We start from the raw sequence: 19,281 nt of genomic DNA on the forward strand, positions 1-19,281 counted from the left end.
TTTATAGTATCATATTTATTACATATGTTGTTTATTACCCTTAAAAAAAAAAAAGCTTTTCAACCTACCATCCCTGGTTCTCAAGACCAGGCACCTAAGTGGCTGTACTTTACTCTTTTCTACTCTTCTATTTTACTCTTCCTTTTTAGATATTTAAATATACCTAGCATAGTTCCACCTTAGAATTGGAATATAATATATAAGATATACCTTACTGAATTTTCATGTGCCCACCATTCTCAACATTACTAAACTAGCTAAGGCGAAAGTTGGTTCAGGTGTTTGATTAAAACATACTTTTTGTGGACTGGGTGGCTGTTCTTTTGTGTGGCTTGTATGCTGGTATTAAAACCTACAACCAGCAAGTTGCCTCTATAATGGTGCTATCGCAGTAGCTAACTTCACCAAGCTATCGATACCAGCTCATTAGTGGTAATAGTGCTAACAAAACAAAACAAAACAAAAAATTAAATAATACTAAAATTTCACTCACTAGCTGTATTGAAGCACAAAGATCTTAAATGGCAAATTAGGACAATTAATAACACAGTAAGTCATATTATCGCAGATATTTGTAATAAAATACTCGGAAAGGACAAACATGGTCAAGTCCAGAGCAGCTAGCAGCATCTGCTAGCAGGGCTGTCGACCTGGCACATTAGCTGTTGCTTAGCATGTCAGCAAAAGGCCAGAATTTTACATTTCAAAAGCATATTTTTAAAGCAATGCTACAGATAATTTAGTCTATTTTACTAAAGAATGTTGTATATTTAAGAAAGCAACAAAAAATTGTATATTACGAGAAAGCTGATTACTTTATAGGTTTGTGATTCTACAAACACTGAAAAAAGAAAATGTTTGAACCAACTTAAAAAAGTGTTACAATATGTAAAAACCTGAATGAATTAAGTTGTTTGAACTTAAGTTTGTAAGTTAGAGTTGATTTAACTTTCATTATTTTTGCACTATTTATGTGTCATGACATTTTTGCTTTTGTCAAACAAAAACATTTTTCGCAAAGTGCATGACAAATGGGGGAAAAAAAAACTGTTGCACCAATCACAAACCTATCACAAGGAGACATTCCTGTAGAGTGTGAGTGTGCATGGCCGAACGGTGACTGTTATGTTTGAAAAATCAACGGCAGAGATGGGGCCACTATCGGCTCAGTTAACTGCACAATGGCCTGCAGTGCACGTTCCAACTGTATCTTCTGTTGAAGAAAAAGCAAGAAAAAAGTGAGAGCTTGAGGCGTGAGATCACATGTATATAGTAAATATATATTACAGTACATATATGAGGCTCGACGACCACTTAACATGTCTTTGCGTATTAAAATTCACATAAACACATATGCAGAAAAACAGCCTTTACGTTGATGGGCCCCCTGGTGCAGTGGCCCCCTCGGTAATGGGGAGCCAGCGTTTGGCCAGGCTCTCTCCTAAAAGCCGCCTACCTCCTGTGAGGCGTCATTTGGGTTTTTCACACCCTCCCAAATCACCTATTAAACCCACGTGAGGGAGAAATACACAGACGTGCACACACGAATAAGGCGTCTGATCACCCGACAGTTCACTTTGCCTCTTCGTGCACACACACACGCACACCGGAGTCCACAGGGGCAACAGCAGGCTGCGGTGGGGACGGTTCCCAGAAGGTCTTTGAAATTAACAGCCATTATAGGTACCTGCAACTGCAAGTCTGCAGAGAGGCTGTTTTCAAACTGCTGTCAGTGAGGCTTCCTCAATCTCACAAGAACCTCAGTCTCAGTCGGTTGATTTGGCTGTTGACTCACCTGCAGTGCATTACAGCTGTGAAGACCAATAAAACACAAGACCTATGTATTTTTGTGTGTAGGGATTCTCATATAAAAACATGTAAACTTTTAAAAAGCAGTGGCATAAATGGCCAGTTCATGATGGCTACTACAATTATTATATCCCAAACAATGTTTTAAATGATTACATTAGATAGAACTTTATTGATCCCTTGGGAAGACTCCCTCAGGGAAATTGAGGTTACAGTAGCATTGTATAGCAGCACACAGGGTAAGAAGCACACAGAGTATGAAAAGTGAAAAAAAAAGAAAAACAGTCTTTTAAAGGGGTAATAGTTTGCTAAATCACTTTTAGAGCTAGTTCTTACAGCTAAATATGGTTGGGTTATATGTTAGATATCATCAAAATTCCACAATTCTTGGCCAGTGCATATAGAAACCAAGCGTCAATCTCCGGCGGAGAAAAATAAAGCCATCACTGAAGTGCCAAATTGTGCAGTTCCTTGAATGACCACTGGGGGATTGCTCCAATAGCAAGTCAATCCCCTTAGACCCCCATGTTAAAATGTCGAACTTTACAGCAGAAATAAACATAACCAGGCCAAAAAACAGTTTTAGTTTGTATAGCTACTTTCACCATTTATGATAACTGTAGCGGGGTGAGGTTAAGTTTTATATTCCTAATAAATTGAAGCTATTTTAAGTCTAAAATTGATGAATAATGAGGGGTGTGGTTGATTTGAGTGACAGCCAGTGCGCCCAGTCCTTAGCAGGGGCTGCTAGCTGCTGTACCTGGTCTTTCTGAGCTTTTCATTCCAAATATCTGAGACAATATGGCTTGCTGTATGGTCGGTTGTACTGATGGACCACCTAAGAAGTCTGTGCTCCAATATTTCCGCTGAGTGAAAATTTAATTTGGATCTCAGTGGTGTTAACACTAATTAGCAGGTATTGATATCTTGGTGTTGTTATCTATATTGATGGTGCCATGGTATGGAGGGAATATGGTATTAATACTTTTTAATACTAGCATCCAAGCCCCCCATGATAATAATAACCACCCATTTTGCAGATATGCATTAATAAATCAGCCGAAATGAAGGTTACCTAGCTTAGTAGCCTTAGCTAGATTGCCAGCTGTGAGATAGGTGGGCATGTTTGAGCTTTATTTGCCCTGTTCAGGTCATGCCAGTCTTGCCTTTTCTCCACCCCTTTACTGATTTATGGGTTGGCCGGAAGATAGGTGGAGTCAGACACTAGATGTCTCCATTTGAGTTATAAATTCGCTCTTCAGAAGACTTTTCGGGTAATCCCACAGAGGGTTTGTGCAGTGTGTATACATATATATATATATATATATATATACACAATCTATGGCCTTTATGTACGCGAGCACATATGTTGCTTGTTAAGACACACCCTAACTTGAAGAAAATGCCATAATATGTCACCTTTAACGTATAAATTTACAAGCTTGACTCCAAATTTTTGTACAACTTATTAAGACCTCTTCCCAAAGTAACTCATGGCCTTGTGAAAAATTTATCTTTGCGGTTTAGTTTGACATTAATAACTCACAGTATATGGAACGTAAATACAGATTTTGCAAAGACACTCCCACTGAACAAAAAGAACTCCGAGAGGAGAGAATAAACTATGAACTGCAACACAAATTGAACTTGATCTGATGTTATTGTAATATATGGAACTCATAGAGGCGGAATTTACGCCAACACAAACCCCTCAGACTTACTGTTGTGTTGTATTTGTGTGGTACTTCACTGCCAGCCTACTGATCAAACAATAAATACACAGCACCCACAAAAAAATGACTGTGGGAGAGTGACATTTACACAAAGCAGAGTGGAGCCCGCATCGGAGCAAGAATATACATTACAACAAAAGAGCCAGATTGGCAAAAGCAGCAAATGCAGCAGCCATGTGTCAGTATCACCTATAAGCACAGCGGGGGCTCCGCGGTGAATAAGGGAGTGGAAAGCGAGAAAAACGAACAGAGATCGGCACGCATAAACACTGGCAAAGTAAATACGGCAAGATATTTTGGTGTCAGCATCCTGAGTATCATGACTAAATTCTTTGGTCGCTTGTTAGTAGGTCAAAACACTTTGAACAGAAATAAAGCAGAAAGAAAAAACACAGAAAGTGTGCATGTGCAGCTGTAATGGCAAGCACAGGGAGAGAAAAAACAAAATCCCATCTAAGAACCACACGGAACAAGAAAACAACTGTGGTCCAGAGAGGACAAAGCAGTTTATACTCTCAGCTTATTAAACCAGAACTTGTTGGAACTGCAGAAGTGTTGCAGGGATGTGTTTTAATTTTGGTGAAGTGAGAAAGGTGGGATGTAAAACTGGAGGCGTAAAGAAGCCAACAAGAGGCCGCGGAGGTATTTGCAGTTACTTTAATGGAGACTAAAAGCTCACAAGAAGCCAACTGTCTTTGTATCCGATGGACTGGATTCAAAAACAAACAAAAAAAAACAACAGCAGCAAAAAACCCAACTCTTGCAGGCGCGCACACACAAAATCCCAAACTAGCCTGTAAAATCACCTCCAAAAAAAAAAAAAAAGAATGTTCATATGATGTGTCATGCCTGAAACACACTACACGTCACATCGAACACGTGTATGCATCACACACGCAGGAGTCTCGTGCACATGTATTTTCATCTGCTGTCCACAACATTTGCCTTTGTTAAATCCTTTTATTACACACTGCATTTTGTGGGACTGTTTCTGGACGTGACTGTTACAGTGCACATTCAGTTTGGAGTTTTGTGTACCAGTATGTGTGCACGTTTTGTTTTTTTCCCACGACTCTTTTATATATATATATATATATATATATATATATATATATATATATATATATATAAACTTAAGGTGTAACATAGTCAAATGTTCTATCAAACAACAAAGTCTGGTGATGATCAGATCCGGATTCCGGATCTAGTGATCCAGAATATGCAAAAATATAGGGAAAATAAAAAATGTGTCAGTGTGAGGTGACAAATGAAGCTAGAGATGCACAACTAACACCAAATTGTAGCTGAATCTGTACTGATTCAGTAAGGTGTCATCAGATTTGATGTAGCTTCAAATGTTATGGAGCTAGATCCAGAAGAAAACCGCTATTACCAAAAAAATCATTTTTATACAATAACTTTTGAACTATTAAAGACATAAAAAGTGACTCCAAGTTCTACTGGTATGTTTTCATGGTCAAGGATGTCAAATATACAGAAAAAGAAAAGTGTATGTGTCATAGTTTTGGTTGTAACACTGAATTGTTGAATAGATCACTGTGCCAAGGAGGGAATCTCTTTAGGGTCAGTGACCCTATGGAGGTTTGCACTCTCTGAGTGCTTCTAGTTAGTTACTTTATACAATTACTTCATTAGCAGCTTTATGCAGTCACTTTATTAACACCTGCTGACAACTTGAAACTAATAAGTAATGTAACTAATAAGGTAATTAGTAATGTAACTTGGTTACTCTTAAAATTGAGTAATTAGCAAAGTAACTAACCAGCAAATAACCAATAGTTACTTTTCTGAGTACTCAATCTTAAAAAAACACTGTTGGATTACAAGTTACTTTATTAGTTACATTCGGCAGCTGCTGACAAATTGTCCTCAGCTCCTAATGAAGTAAGTGTATAAAGTAACTGTGAAATGTAACTGTTAAAAGCAACTTTTCAAAGTAATTGTGGCAACACTGTATGTACATATATATTATATATGCACCAGCTTTGATTATAATCCATTAATCTATTTCCCAGATGCAGTTTTCAGAATCTCAGACACGAGACACCAGCCATGTGATTGTTTACATGTGTGTGAATTTCATTACAATAGCAACCGATGTGGATTAGACAGGAGACGAGAACTGCAATACGGACAGAGAAATTGGACATTACACTTACTATATATAAAATCAACAACATCAATAATATCATCATTTGAATGAGATATAAATCCAGTTTGAACTAGCAGTCTGCACAAAGCGTAAAGTCCCTTGGGCAACTTCCTTAATCCCAAAATTGCTCTTGCTGTGAATGTTGAGCACCTTGAATTACACCAGTGCATGCCTATGTGCATGTGTGCTGTGTATACTTGTGAATGAGTGGATGTGAGGCATCATTGTAAAGTGCTTCTACTTCAAATGGGAAATTCAGTGATATGAAAATGTTCATATATCCATCCCTTGACATGTTGTAAAGAATAAAAAGGACTGTGAAAGTGAGAATTTGTAGTAACAACAATCCTTTTATTTAATTCATCCAATGAGTTACAGAATCCAAAAAATGGAGGGCCTGTGTATAAAAATGGCTGTAATTCGTAACTGCTTAATGCAATCATTTTGTTAAACCCCTTGAATTAAAGCTCTAAATCTGCACTACAAGCACATCTTCATTGTTTTGTTTCCACTTCGCTGCAGTCATGCACAGAGGCCAAATCACGAGGCATTGTGTCACTGTCCACATACTTATGGACCTGACTCTACATGTCTGCAGAGAGGCCTCTGCACGCCGATGCCTGAGTGAGTTGAACATATAATTAGCAGGTTTAAAATCTGGCCTTTTTCTTCTTTTTTTTTGGAGTGTTTAGGAAAGAAGTGGGACATGTGGTGTCCCCTCCGTGCAATTCAAATCCTTTACTTGCCAGTATTTACAACACGGGCTACTATGTGCCACTTCTCTGGATACTGGTAACGCCTCTGCCAGAGTCCACATCGCACTGACAGCGTGAGCTGAGCTTTGGCCAGCGTCCACACGTGAGACGGGAAAAATGCATGTAATTGGTGAGAATCTCTGGCTTCCATCAAGACAGTAATTGTCCAGAGAGAGCCCTTGTGAGAAATACACGGCGAAAACGTTTTCCCCGATAATCCCATCTTGTGAGCATCTGGCAGCGGCGTGGTTACAAAGGCAGAAGAAAAAAAAAACACAATAAACACATGCGTGTACGGCAGGAAGAGGAGGAACTAAAGGATGAGAACATTCTTGGGGGAAATCATGGGCGGTGGAGAATTTCAAAAAATACTTGGTTTTCACAACTCTGGAAACTGCTTCATAGCTTTGACATTTACAGTGGCTTTATTTGTAAATGAATGTATCAAAAACCGTGAAATGAAAGACGTTTGCGTTCAAGTTTAAGAAATAGTCTTTTTTTTTTACTGTCACTGCATCACTTCCAGTAACGGAATTGTTGCATGTTCTTCAACGGATCACATTACGCACCTTTTTAACGAACTAACAGACGTCACAGGTTATTTTTTTATGAATATAGATATTAAAGTTTGCAGCCAAAGATATCCCACAGGCAAACTTAAAAAAAAAAAAAGAAAAGCTGATTGGCAGACACAAAAAGGACATGTGTAGAGGACGAGCGCCTTGTGCAAAAGGGCTGTCAGCAAAAAAATTAATAAATTGTTCCCCTGAAGTGGAAAAATTCAAAAGAACAGACAACCTTGAACTACTTGCAGAAGCAACCCATACAATCTATGATACCAATGTCATAGATCACATACGGACTCCCCCTGAATTGTGCGAGTGTTGCTGGGAAGCACACGGTGACAGCCAATCAGAGTAGAGAGGCACAGTGATGTCAGCTGGCTAGTCGCTGGAACAAAATAATCCAACATGGCAGAAAACACTCAGAAACAGCTTATTCCTGTATAAATCTAAGGTTTCTCACATATTTTGTAAAACTTAGCAATAAGAAATAAACACTTCTAAATCAAAAAATGCTGTTTTTGAAATGAGATAACACCTCTGAAGTGATTTACAAGACATGATACGGATGGTAGCGTGCAAGCCCCACGTATGCGCATCACAAGAAGTCAGAGGTAACTTTTTGTAATTTCAAAACCTTATTCACGCCCACACGCATGCCCTCCTGTATTTTTGAAACACATTTCAAAAATAAACCGACGTTACAATGCTTAGATTTCAGTAGAAACAAATTTTTGTAAGTTTTGTGAAATTTGAAAGTCTGTAAAGCTTAAATTGGGCAGCACAGTGGCTTATTGGTTAGCACTCCTCACCGCGAGAAGGTCATGCGATCAGTTCCCACCTGTGGCCTTTCTGTGTGGAGTTTGCATGTGTTCCTGCTGGGTGCTCCGGCTTCATCCCACGTCCAAAGACATGCGGGTTAGGTGGATTAGAAACTTTAAATTGTCTATAGGTGTGCATGTGGGTGTAAATGTGTCTGTTTGTCTATATGTGGCCATGTGACAGACTGGCGTCCTGTCCAGGGCATACCCCGCCTCATGCCCTGTGGCTGCTGGGATAGGCTCCAGGCCCCTGTGATTCTTAATTGGAGTAAGCAACTGAAGATAAGTGAGTGAGTAAAGCTTAAATCACTTAGTGCAAACCTGTCGAAGGACACAGTGTACCACAGACACCAGAGCTTCCTGAGGTGAAACCTGCAGCAATGTGTTTTTTTTTTTTTTTTTTTTGCTTTGACTATTTACTCATTTCATTTACTGCCTGCCTTTGTCATGTATTTTACACATAGAATTTCACATGTCTTTGAGAGAGTATGAGGAGGGGGTGGATGGGGGAAGGAAAAACAACTATCCTTCCTGCTGCTTTGTTTTTTTTCTTTGCCTATAGTAGCCATAATACACAGTCATATTTATATTACAATGCTGTAGCTGACTAGTGTTGATATGTGCAGGCAGACTGTATGTGCTTTGTGAAGCACAGACCGTGCTGGACTTTAGATCAGACTTTTGGTGGTCGAAGGTGCATATGATTTCTGGTGATGGAACATTTCCACACTCCAGCTCTGCGTCTGACCACACCTCATTTTCAGACCACCATATCCACAGGAGTGCAGGTGATATTGTCATTTAGAGGACGTGGGTACTGGGAATAAAAATAACAACTGCATCAAGTGGAAACTAGCAGTGAGACTTTTGTGAGTCTTTTATCAGTCTTTTATTGAGAGTCTTTTGTGTTTTTCATTTATCTGCTGGTTTCACAGCCTCTCAGTGACAGACAGAAACAGCCTGAACAACATTGTTAAAATCTGTTCAAAGATTATCGGAGTGAAACAAAGAGACTTACACTTTTTTTGTAATCAACAGATCCTCCAGAAGGCTGAAATCATATTGTCCATGTCCGGTCATGTTCTTTTAGGAGACTTTTCTCTGCTTCCTTTAGGACGCCGTTATGCGTCCCCAGTGTGTAGAACCAACCGGTTTTTAAAGTCGTTTATACCTTCGGCAATTCGACTTTTAAATGCGCCGTAGGTCTGCCATGTTTTTATTTATTCTTGCTATTCATTTTAACTTCATAAGTCTGTTTTGTTTTTATTAGTTTTATTGTTGTTATATATTGTTATGGGTTTTTTTATTTTTATGGACTGCTCAAATGAAATTGCCCCTTGTGGGATTAATAAAGTTGATTGATTGATTGATTGATTGATTGATTGATTGATTGATTGATTGATTGATTGATTGATTGATTGATTGATTGAGACTTGCTTTGAGCTTTGTGCAGCTTCGCATTGAGTGTATGCTTGGGCTCCTGGTCAGAAGTGTACTGTTGGGAGAACACAAGTCTTCCCAAACTGATATTTGGGCCTAGATACTCCATCATGGAATTTTGGGCATGTTCAAAACTCCATACTCATCCTGTTGCCTCAGCAAATCTCACCTCATTTTTTTTTAAAAACATAAAAACAACAGATGAGCGGGTACATTTTATTATGTTGTTCTTGTCCCTTGGAATTTCCTTTTCCATCTTGGCCACCAGTGATCTGTAATGTCCAACATCCAGAGATAAAATAAAATTGAACCACATTTTTGTTTGTCACAGTTTTTATGCCTTGGATACTATACAAAGTGAAACTTGACCACAGCAGCATCGACTGTGGTGACTGCCAGATTGTTCATGATGTGTGCTGTTTCCCCACACAAAAACTGGTTCATTACCCAACACAAACAGACACGTCTCGATCATGAAGTGACATGCTGCATCCTGTCGCATTGTCCTGTGTGACGGCAAATTAAATGGAAAGCGGTAGCTGCCGACCATTCCCTGTTTCCCTTTGCATAGGTGGTGTGTCTATATCGCTCTACCGTAGACCAGCTGAGTGGGCGTGTCAGTCAGAGGAATTAGGATTTTACTGTAGGTATAACTTTCTGTGACATATGTCACAGAAGTCTAAATGAACTATTTTAACTGTAACTTTGATATGCAGAGTCACAGAATTGTCATTTGATGATGTTTAAGTTGAAGCCTCAACTATGTTTAAGTGCAAACATAATAGATAAAAGTGGATTTTGTACAATATAACCCCTTTAAGTACTTCAGTGTTTTTTTGCACACTGTCTTTTCGCGGTGCGTCGCACAATGTTATAGCTGCAGATGAGACCAAGAGACATCAAATGTAACCTTCAGAAAGAGAAGCCTCAATCAAAAAAATAATAAAATCTGTAAGAAATGGTGAAATGCAGACAGTTGAGCAGAAAATGTGCATTTCATAGTTGTGCAATGAGTGTGTCTGGCTGCTCGCCTGCTGCTGTGAAGAGCTGGAAACCACTGAGTGACTGAGACAGAACTGGGCAGAATGTCAATGCAAAGTACAGTGCCTACTGGCCACAACACCGCATGCTTACACTCGTGCACGCATTCTGATCCACAGACAGGCAAAAAACAAATGCACAAACGCTGGTGTAAACACAGATGCACAAAGCTTGCACACACACACACATACACACGGTAAGGTGTGAAAGCATATCACATATTGTACGTATCATACAAATGTATAAATGCGCACAGAATCATGCACACAGACAACAATATCCTGATACCCACGTGATGCCCACTGTGGGCAAGTCATCTGGTCTAAGTTAGGTGTAGTATAAAAAGTATAAAAAGCTCATTCAGATGCGTGTGGATGCAAAGTTGGCACAATGTTGGCCCTTGATCCCCCAACCCCCCCAAACACACACACACACACACACACACACACACACACACACACACACACACACACACACACACACACACACACACACACACACACACACACACACACACACACTCGCCCAGCACTCCACCACCTCTCCGTCCTTAGCTCTGATTTAAGTCTAGACATCCTATTGGAAAATGTCTTGCTTGCCACAAACACACAGGGAATGTTCTAGTTCCACTGTTTATGGAGGTACTGTAGATTTACACCTCGACCTGAATGCTGAGGTGTACGTCAGCTCAAGGAAAACAAACAGAAAAAAGTCACAAATATGGAGCGTGTGCGTGCTTGACAACTTTTTGCTAAATATTTGTCAATCTATCTCAACGATTCAAAATCCAGAGATACTGAACAGTGCTGATGACGTACGTCGACACTTTCACCGCATACAGATGCACGCTTGATGGGTGAGTGCAAGAAGTCATTAAAAAACTGGATCTGAGTCTTGATCCTGGATAAACACAAGCCCAAACACTTTGATTCCTCTCTCAGCATTTCAGGTGCTGCAATCAGGGTAAGTATTGATTCTACAAAGATCACAGCATCGTCTGCGAATCAAGGTCAGTAAACCTTTCCTGTCCAACAAAGATACCTTTGCTGGGCTCCGAAACCCCACCCAACACTCAGGCCATGCAAACATCGGAGTGTGTGGGAGTCAGAATACATCCTAAAGGTCCTGCCTCACTGGGCACGACTGTTGGAGAGCAGTTGGAGATGAGACTTGATGAGCGACCAAACATGCAAACGCGTGACAGTGTCGCAGTAGGTATCTCACTGAAGTGTCCACTCGCAGCTGAACACAAGTGCACAAAGTGTTAAGCTGTTGTTATCCTGCTACTATCCATGTGAATAGACTGTGGAAATTCTCCCACTGTTCTGAATAATGGCAAAAAAAAATAAATAAATAAAAAAAAAAAAAAAATATATATATATATATATATATATATATAATAGTAATAATTTAAAAAAATAATAATAAAGCTTATAGCGTACTCACTGATTTGCAGAATGTGCTGGATCTACTGTCCTATCTTCCATGTCCAGTGTATAAGCCACCCTTATATGATTCACTTGTCCTTGGCTCTGGCATCTGTGCACAGCAATCATTCATGTGCTTGACCTGCCTTTTTTCTGTGATGCAGAAATGTCCAGCAGTGTTTCAGGGGTGTGCGGCCTCTGATTGATTTGATTTATTATTTATTTATTATTTTCTCCTTGTTCATGCATCTCTCACAACAAGCACATCAAAGAACTCCCCCGCCATGTCCTCAGAGATGGACAGAGGCAGAGAGAGAGAGAGAGAGGGTAGGAGAGGGAGATGGGGGGAGACAGAGCGAGTGCTCCAGATAAAAACAGATTTAAAGCAACACAGCGCAGTGCTCCACTCCTGCAGAATTGTGAGCCTCAAATAAAAAAAACAAACAAACATTAAATGCTTATGTCCAGAAGTCCTGATGACCTTCAACTGTGGCCAGACTGGCAGCAGCTGGGCCACTTCCAGAAGCAGCTGTTCCCCTCCGATCATCTCCGTTATTGTGGTGTGCTTCCCTAACAACTTGTGCGTGTGGCCCAGGTCCCTCACCACCACCACTACAGTTCTCTCATGAATCTCTCATGTTAGGAGCTGCATAGAGTACATTCAGAAGGTTGCACACCAGCAACGATGGATGGATCGAAGAGTCTTGTCACCTCACCAAATTTGAAAAATTAAACATCCATGCCAAGAGCACCACCCAGTAAATGTCACACAGAATCAAGCAATTTTTCTCACAATTTCTGTTCACAGACTATCGTAGCCCAATGAGATAGGACCCTAAAGAACACCAGGATTCACTGGGAATATGTCAGAGATGGTGCCCTCTCTGTGCAGCACTCACAGTATGGGTCAACCAAGTCAAATGTTTTGTGAAAATCAGGTAACAAACACTACCCGTATTCATACTTGAATTCAGATTAGTTGAAAAGTTAGCGTGAGGTAGGTGACTTCTTGGGTCTTATCCGGACTGCTCTGGCTGAATGGCAGTAACTGAACTGAATCCTGTTAAGAATAATCATCACATAATCCTACCCCTGTAGTCTTTGCAGTGTAGGTGCTCAGCTGTTGTTTCCCAGAATGGGATGACAAGTCCTTTCTTCCAGTCCGTAGGGATGATACCTGTCTCCCAATTTGAAAGAAGATTGTTTGCAATGCCTGGAAAACAGCATCTCCATCCACCTGGAGCAATTCATCTGGAATATCGGAGATCCCTGGAGCATTCCCTGCCCTCAACTGTTTCACTACCTAACAGGAAAAAGAAATACTGAAAAAAGGATGAAAAGAATTAACTCAGAAAGCTCTGGTGTGAAAAAGTTTGGAAATTTATATACAAGAGCCAAGAAGAACAGAAAGTAATTTTATTTGTTAGTGCGGAGAATAGACTCAATCTAGGCACAGATTTGTTCCTGTGACACGTGATTCATATGATCCCCTCCAAAAGAAACTGGATGAACTCTATAGCTGAGCTTCTTGTCCCTCTATGAGGTTGAAGTGTAGTCACATGGCTTCATATTCTCAGTTAAAGGAATGTGTTGTAGCATGGTTCAGTCTTCACATCCTCTGCAGAGACATATGCCATTCCATTCAATTTGTTTATGTAGCACCAAAGCATAAGTCACCTCAAAGCCCAATGCACAAGTAAGGGCTGGATCTTATCCATCCCAAGAACAAGCAAAATGACAATAGTAGTAAGGAAAAAAAATTCTCAATCATTTCTGGATTTTCGAGGAAGCAGCCGAAAGAAGATCACACTCAGTGGTAATGACTGAAAGAATAAGGTCGCGGATAACAGTGGAGGAAATAAGATTCCTCCGTTGGGTATCTGGGCTTACACTTCTGGACAGGTGGAGAAGCTCGACTTTCCTGGAGAGACTCTGAGTAGAGCCACTGCTTTTTCAAATCAAAAGGAGCCAACTGAGATGGTTCGGGCATCTGGTGAGGATGCCCCTAGTTGTTTTTGTGGGGAGGTCTTTCAGGCATGTCCAACTGGAAGGAGGCACCAGGGAAGATGCATGACACGATGGAGGGATTATATTTCCCAATTGGTTTGGGAACACCTCGGGATCCTCCAGGAAGAGTTACAGGACATGCCTGTGGATAGCAAATCAGGAGATGGGCTGCTTGGTCTGCTGCCGCCGTGAAGAAAAGAGCGTTGAACCAGCTTGAGCATTGTCAAGGATACATGACATCACACTTCGGCACTCTTTACCTTTGGAAGGCTGTAAAAACATTACGGAGACACTACGCTATGTTATGACCCAATGTTAAGTTATATGGGCTCAGTATTTATCACTATTACCAACTAGCATAAAATCAAAAATGTTTAAGACGTAGCAACTGGGGCAGTGTGACATCAGAAGAAATCAAGATTCTATTAAAGGGGCAAGTGGACGAACTAGAGTCCAGTCAGTGGTTGTACAGAACACAATGGGACATATTCCATTTCGATTTATTTAGTTTATATAGCGCCAAATCACAACAAAGCTGCCTCAAGGTGCTTCACATAAGTTAGGTCTAACCTTACCAACCCCTAGAGCAAGCACACAGGCGACAGTGGTAAGGAAAAACTCCCTCTGATGATATTAAGGAAGAAACCTCAAGCAGACCAGACTCAGAAGGGTGACCCTCTGCTTGGGCCATGCTACCAAAAAGGTTTAGAATACAGAAGACAACACAACAAAGACCATCCTCCCCTTTTGTTCCACACACATATGTATAAATGTTACCATATGCGAGTGAATAAATCTGAAACGTAATCCTATAATATGCTGTTGTGCAGGGGGCGTGACTTAGATGACAGGTGCTTAACAACAGTGGTGCAGAGCTGACGTTGTGTATAACTATGGACAGTTCTTCAATAAACAGCCAGGAGTAAGGTGCGCGGCCAAACGCCAAAACAGGCAAATCACCTGAACCAGTGAGACGGAGAACATGAGAGAGCCGGAGTTTGTAGTTGGACATTTTTGCATCTGTTCATTTGTGTAAATACTCTGTAAGTGAACCTTCACGAGTCTGACTTGCAGAGATCCTTGTGCTACGTTCAACAAAGATTACGTTGCACTTCTTCCTCTTGAGAGGATTCAACATATGCTGTACATAGTGGAGGCAGATAAAAAAATTATATTATTTTTTTAATTATAACTTCTTACTGCTGCTTAACTTCTTAATCCGCTTCATTTTGAAACCTAAAATTTCCACTCAAACGTCTTGCGACCTGAACGTTAACGAACAGCGCGCGCTTTCTTTTCGTGGTCAAACGTTATAAATGATTGGATTTGGCGGTGGGGAAACGCCACTGATTGTTTGTGACAAAATGTCACCATTAATCTGAAGAACACACTCTTGATTGAGACTTAAGTTCTTCAACTGCAAATGAGTTTTGAATGACACATGGCAGAAGCGGCGGGAGCTGAATATGGCGTGTGTTGAGGAGGAAAAGCTGAAATGTTCCTCAGCTTCAGCTCGAAGCCTCGGCAGCCAGAGACACTGAACATGAGTCCTAAATTACAGCCTTACTAAAGAAACAAAAACAAACCAACACGGCGACCTGTTTCTTATTACCAAACAAGCTGCACCGAGCCAGTGGAGAAAGGATATATATATATATATATATATATATATATATATATATATATATATATATATATATTATAGAAAATAAGGAGAGACAGGGGGTGAGAAAAAACTAACTACCCCCCCCCCCCAAAAAAAAAACTTTAATGAGGCAATAAATATACAGCCTTTAACATTTTAAAGGAGACATGCAGGGCCACTTATATTATCGGCTTTTATAGACCTGTCAACACAACTTTCTTTTTTTTTTCTTTCTGGCTGAGGCTCAGCAGCAATTCATAGACCGTGTTACGTTGCAATTTTATGAACCCCACATTGCAATTTTTCTCTCTTTTTTTTGCACCCTACAAAAAGCTGCATTCAAAGCTCCTCGCACACAATTAAAGAATGTTTCACTTGCCTGCACTTAACAGAAATTACTCAGGTTATTATCAAATAAAAAAGGGTTTACAGACAAAAAAAAAGTCAAATAAAAAGAAATCAGAGCACCGTTATTTATTGCATGGAAAAACAAATGTAGCTTTAATGGAATCTAGGCAGCGGCTATAAATGTTCATATAGAATTTTTAAAAAGGGAATTCTTTCTTCTGCCTTGTGAAGTCCTTTAATGAGTGGCAAAGAGAAATGGTGACCAAAATAGAGAAATATGGAATGTGTCATAATCAAACAGCTTTGACAAATATATAATCTTCCAGTTGCTCCATTTAAAGGGGAAGGTGGGAATTTTTTTCAACCTGGGCCCTGTTTTTAAATCTTTTTTGGGTTAAATTTTCCCTGGGGATAAAAGTATTAATAATCAATCAGTGTTAAGTTAGAACACTAATACTGTCACAGGCTAACCAGCTACACATGGAATCCAATGGGGCAAGTGCAAAAACCTAAAAAAAAACTGCTTCTGGTCGCTACTGAATAAGCAAAAATGTCATTAGAAGTGTTTGGTAGCATAGAGAGGATCCTACGGAGGTACATGTCTACATATGTGACTCAGTAAATGTAAGGAATTTTTTACAAAAACTGACTATGCATTTGTTGAACACTGCTATCGTTCTTGTTGTTTACCAGAAATACACAAGTCATGAAGTATATTTACAAAGTTGTGGCCAAATATTTAGCTGATTTTGAATGTACAGATGAGCAATTTGAATTTGATGACAATATCCCACAGCTAGGACTTGTCTTAACCTGAAAAAAAGTTTAAAAAAATCCCTTTTGAAAGGCAGTCCCTACTATGGAGACACCAAGGCTATCCACAGGGTGCTGTTCCTTCTGGTTTAAATCCTGAATAATAATTTGAGGCGCGTTCTGAAGCATCATAGTAACTCCTTCATCTGTCGTTGTCAATCTTGAACAAACTTGGCATACGTAGTAGTTATGGCATTCACTGGCACCAGATTTGAAACTGGGATGCAAAAATTGTATTCCGATTCCTAAAATTGTTGATAATACATGTTAACTTCTGGGTATTTGTAGCCTTAATGGCTTGTGTCATCTTCAAACTTCTTTAATCAGGTTATTCATAGTGACTATGGGTTAAGGGTTGCTTGATCGGCTCCATTGGGGTAACAAAGCAACGTTTGTTGCAGCTTTTGTTCAAAGTTGAACAGCTCGAGGCTCCTTACTTTAATTTTCATGCGAGTTGCCAGGTCTGCACTTTATAATAAAGCCTGTTAAGAGGCAAGCTGGATTAAGCTGTTTCATCCGGGTTTTGCACTTTTTTGGATTGTGTGCGATCATAGTAGAACGCTGCACTATCGAATAGCCCTGTTAAAGCAGTTTTATGTATGAATTGACAATATGTATGTGGCAAGCTCTTCAAACTAAGTTTAAAAAGACAAATTTTCACATTTTTCTACAAATTTTGCTGCCCTACCATTAAGTTATTACATCCCCATCTCACCCCACCAAAAAAAAAAAAAAAAACTCCTCTGGAGCCGCCACTGTGTCAATCACAACTTATTTCCTGCTCCTAAAACTGCAGACAGTGTTGGTACTTTTTGTGCTTGGCATGATGCGTTCTGTTTTTCATGCAATTTCCTCTCGTGTGTGTGTGTGTGTGTGTGTGTGTGTGTGTGTGTGTGTGTGTGTGTGTGTGTGTGTGTGTGTGTGTGTGTGAGTCTCACAGCTCACAAGCTTTGAGATATTCATTAACCTTTAGGAGACGCAGAAAAACAGCAGACCTTTTAATTGCCACCAAGACAACGTCACTCTAATTGATCCTTTTAAATATGAAAATTTACATATGTGCATATATAATCAACCCCAATGATCCTGCACTCTGTCGATGGCGACAATTAAAGTAGAATTTACTCACTCTTCCCTGTTTGCGGACGTGATGTGTGCGGTGCATTTCAAATCAACCCTAATGCGCTAACACTTTGCACTCTTACAGACGGCTGGCATTAGACTTGTTAAAATCAATTAGGCAAATGTGAAATAAACAACAAGCACAACTGTCTTTCCCTTTTCACCTCTTGGGATTTCAGGCATCAGAGCTGGTGGTGTCAATCATGCTTTTAGATGTCACCAACTCTCGCTGCATCCAAACAGAACATTATTTTCTTTGTGGAGAGATTAACAAGGACCCCAGACTAATAAATAAATACAAAAACAGATATACATTATCACTTCGGTTAATGCATCATGATTCACTTTAAGAGTACTTCAACTGTATGGAAGATCACAAAGGGGCTACTTCGGCAAAAAAAACAAACAAACAAAAAAAAAAACAATCTGCTCACAATGTTCAATGTTTCTGTAGACAAAAACATCAATCAATTTTATTTTCATAGCACCAAATCAAAAGAAACATAATGTCAAGGCACTTTGCATATAGAAAAGGTCTGTGCTATAATTTACCGAGACCTGAAATTTCCTCAACAGCAAGCACAAGGCGATACTGACGAGGAAAAGAAAACTCTCTTGGAACAGGAAGAAACCTTAAGCAGAAACAGGCACTGTGGACTGTAGGAGGATGGTAAGAACCTTTATTAGGGGTGAACTGAGTATCAGTATCATGTTGATATGGATTTCATATTAGTCCATGGGCCAAGCAGGTTTTCAATACCACTTAAGGGGAAAAAAAAACAACACTTCACGACATTATCATGGCCTACACAAAAATGTATGTTAGCCATCTCAGGGTGGTAGCTGTAGCCAGGTAGGGGTCAGTGAAGAATTACACAGAGGTCAAACTTTAAAAATGCTCCAATGAAAACTATATCACATTACTTGTCTGATCATACTGATTCCAAAAAGGTATAGTTTGGACTATCTACGACAGAATGTTCTGGAGTTATGGAGTCAAAACAGCAAAAATGGTGACAAAGGTCAATTTTAGTTTGTACAGGAGTCAAATATTAAAGTTGCTCCAATTTCAGTAAAATATTATGCGAATTATTGTTTGGGTTAATAGGGTTCTAAAAAGGAATAGTTTGCACCATCTGTCATGCTTCGTTATCATGTTACAGGATAACATTTGTCACGTCATAGAATTCACTGTATGTTGACCTTGTTTGACCTTTACTTTGGAGACAAAGCATTCAACATAGTCACAACTATTCCATTTATTGATCCTTTGATTTCAACCAATTTTTTTTTGCTGAAATTGGAGCAACTTTAACTTTTGACCCCTGTACAAACTGAAATTGACCTTTGTCACCATTTTTGCTGTTTTTACCACATAACTCCAGCACATTCCATCATAGATAGTCCAAACAATATCTTTTAGGAATTGTTATAATCAGACAAATAATGTGATATATTTTTCAACATGATTGGAGCATTTTTAAAGTTTGACCTCTGTGTAATTCTTCATTGACCCCTACCTGGCTACAGCTACCACTCTGGGATGGCTATCATACATTTTTGTGTAGGCCATGATACACTGAG

The sequence above is a fragment of the Thalassophryne amazonica genome, chromosome 20 (assembly GCF_902500255.1).
Source record: "Thalassophryne amazonica chromosome 20, fThaAma1.1, whole genome shotgun sequence".
Lineage (NCBI taxonomy): Eukaryota > Metazoa > Chordata > Actinopteri > Batrachoidiformes > Batrachoididae > Thalassophryne > Thalassophryne amazonica.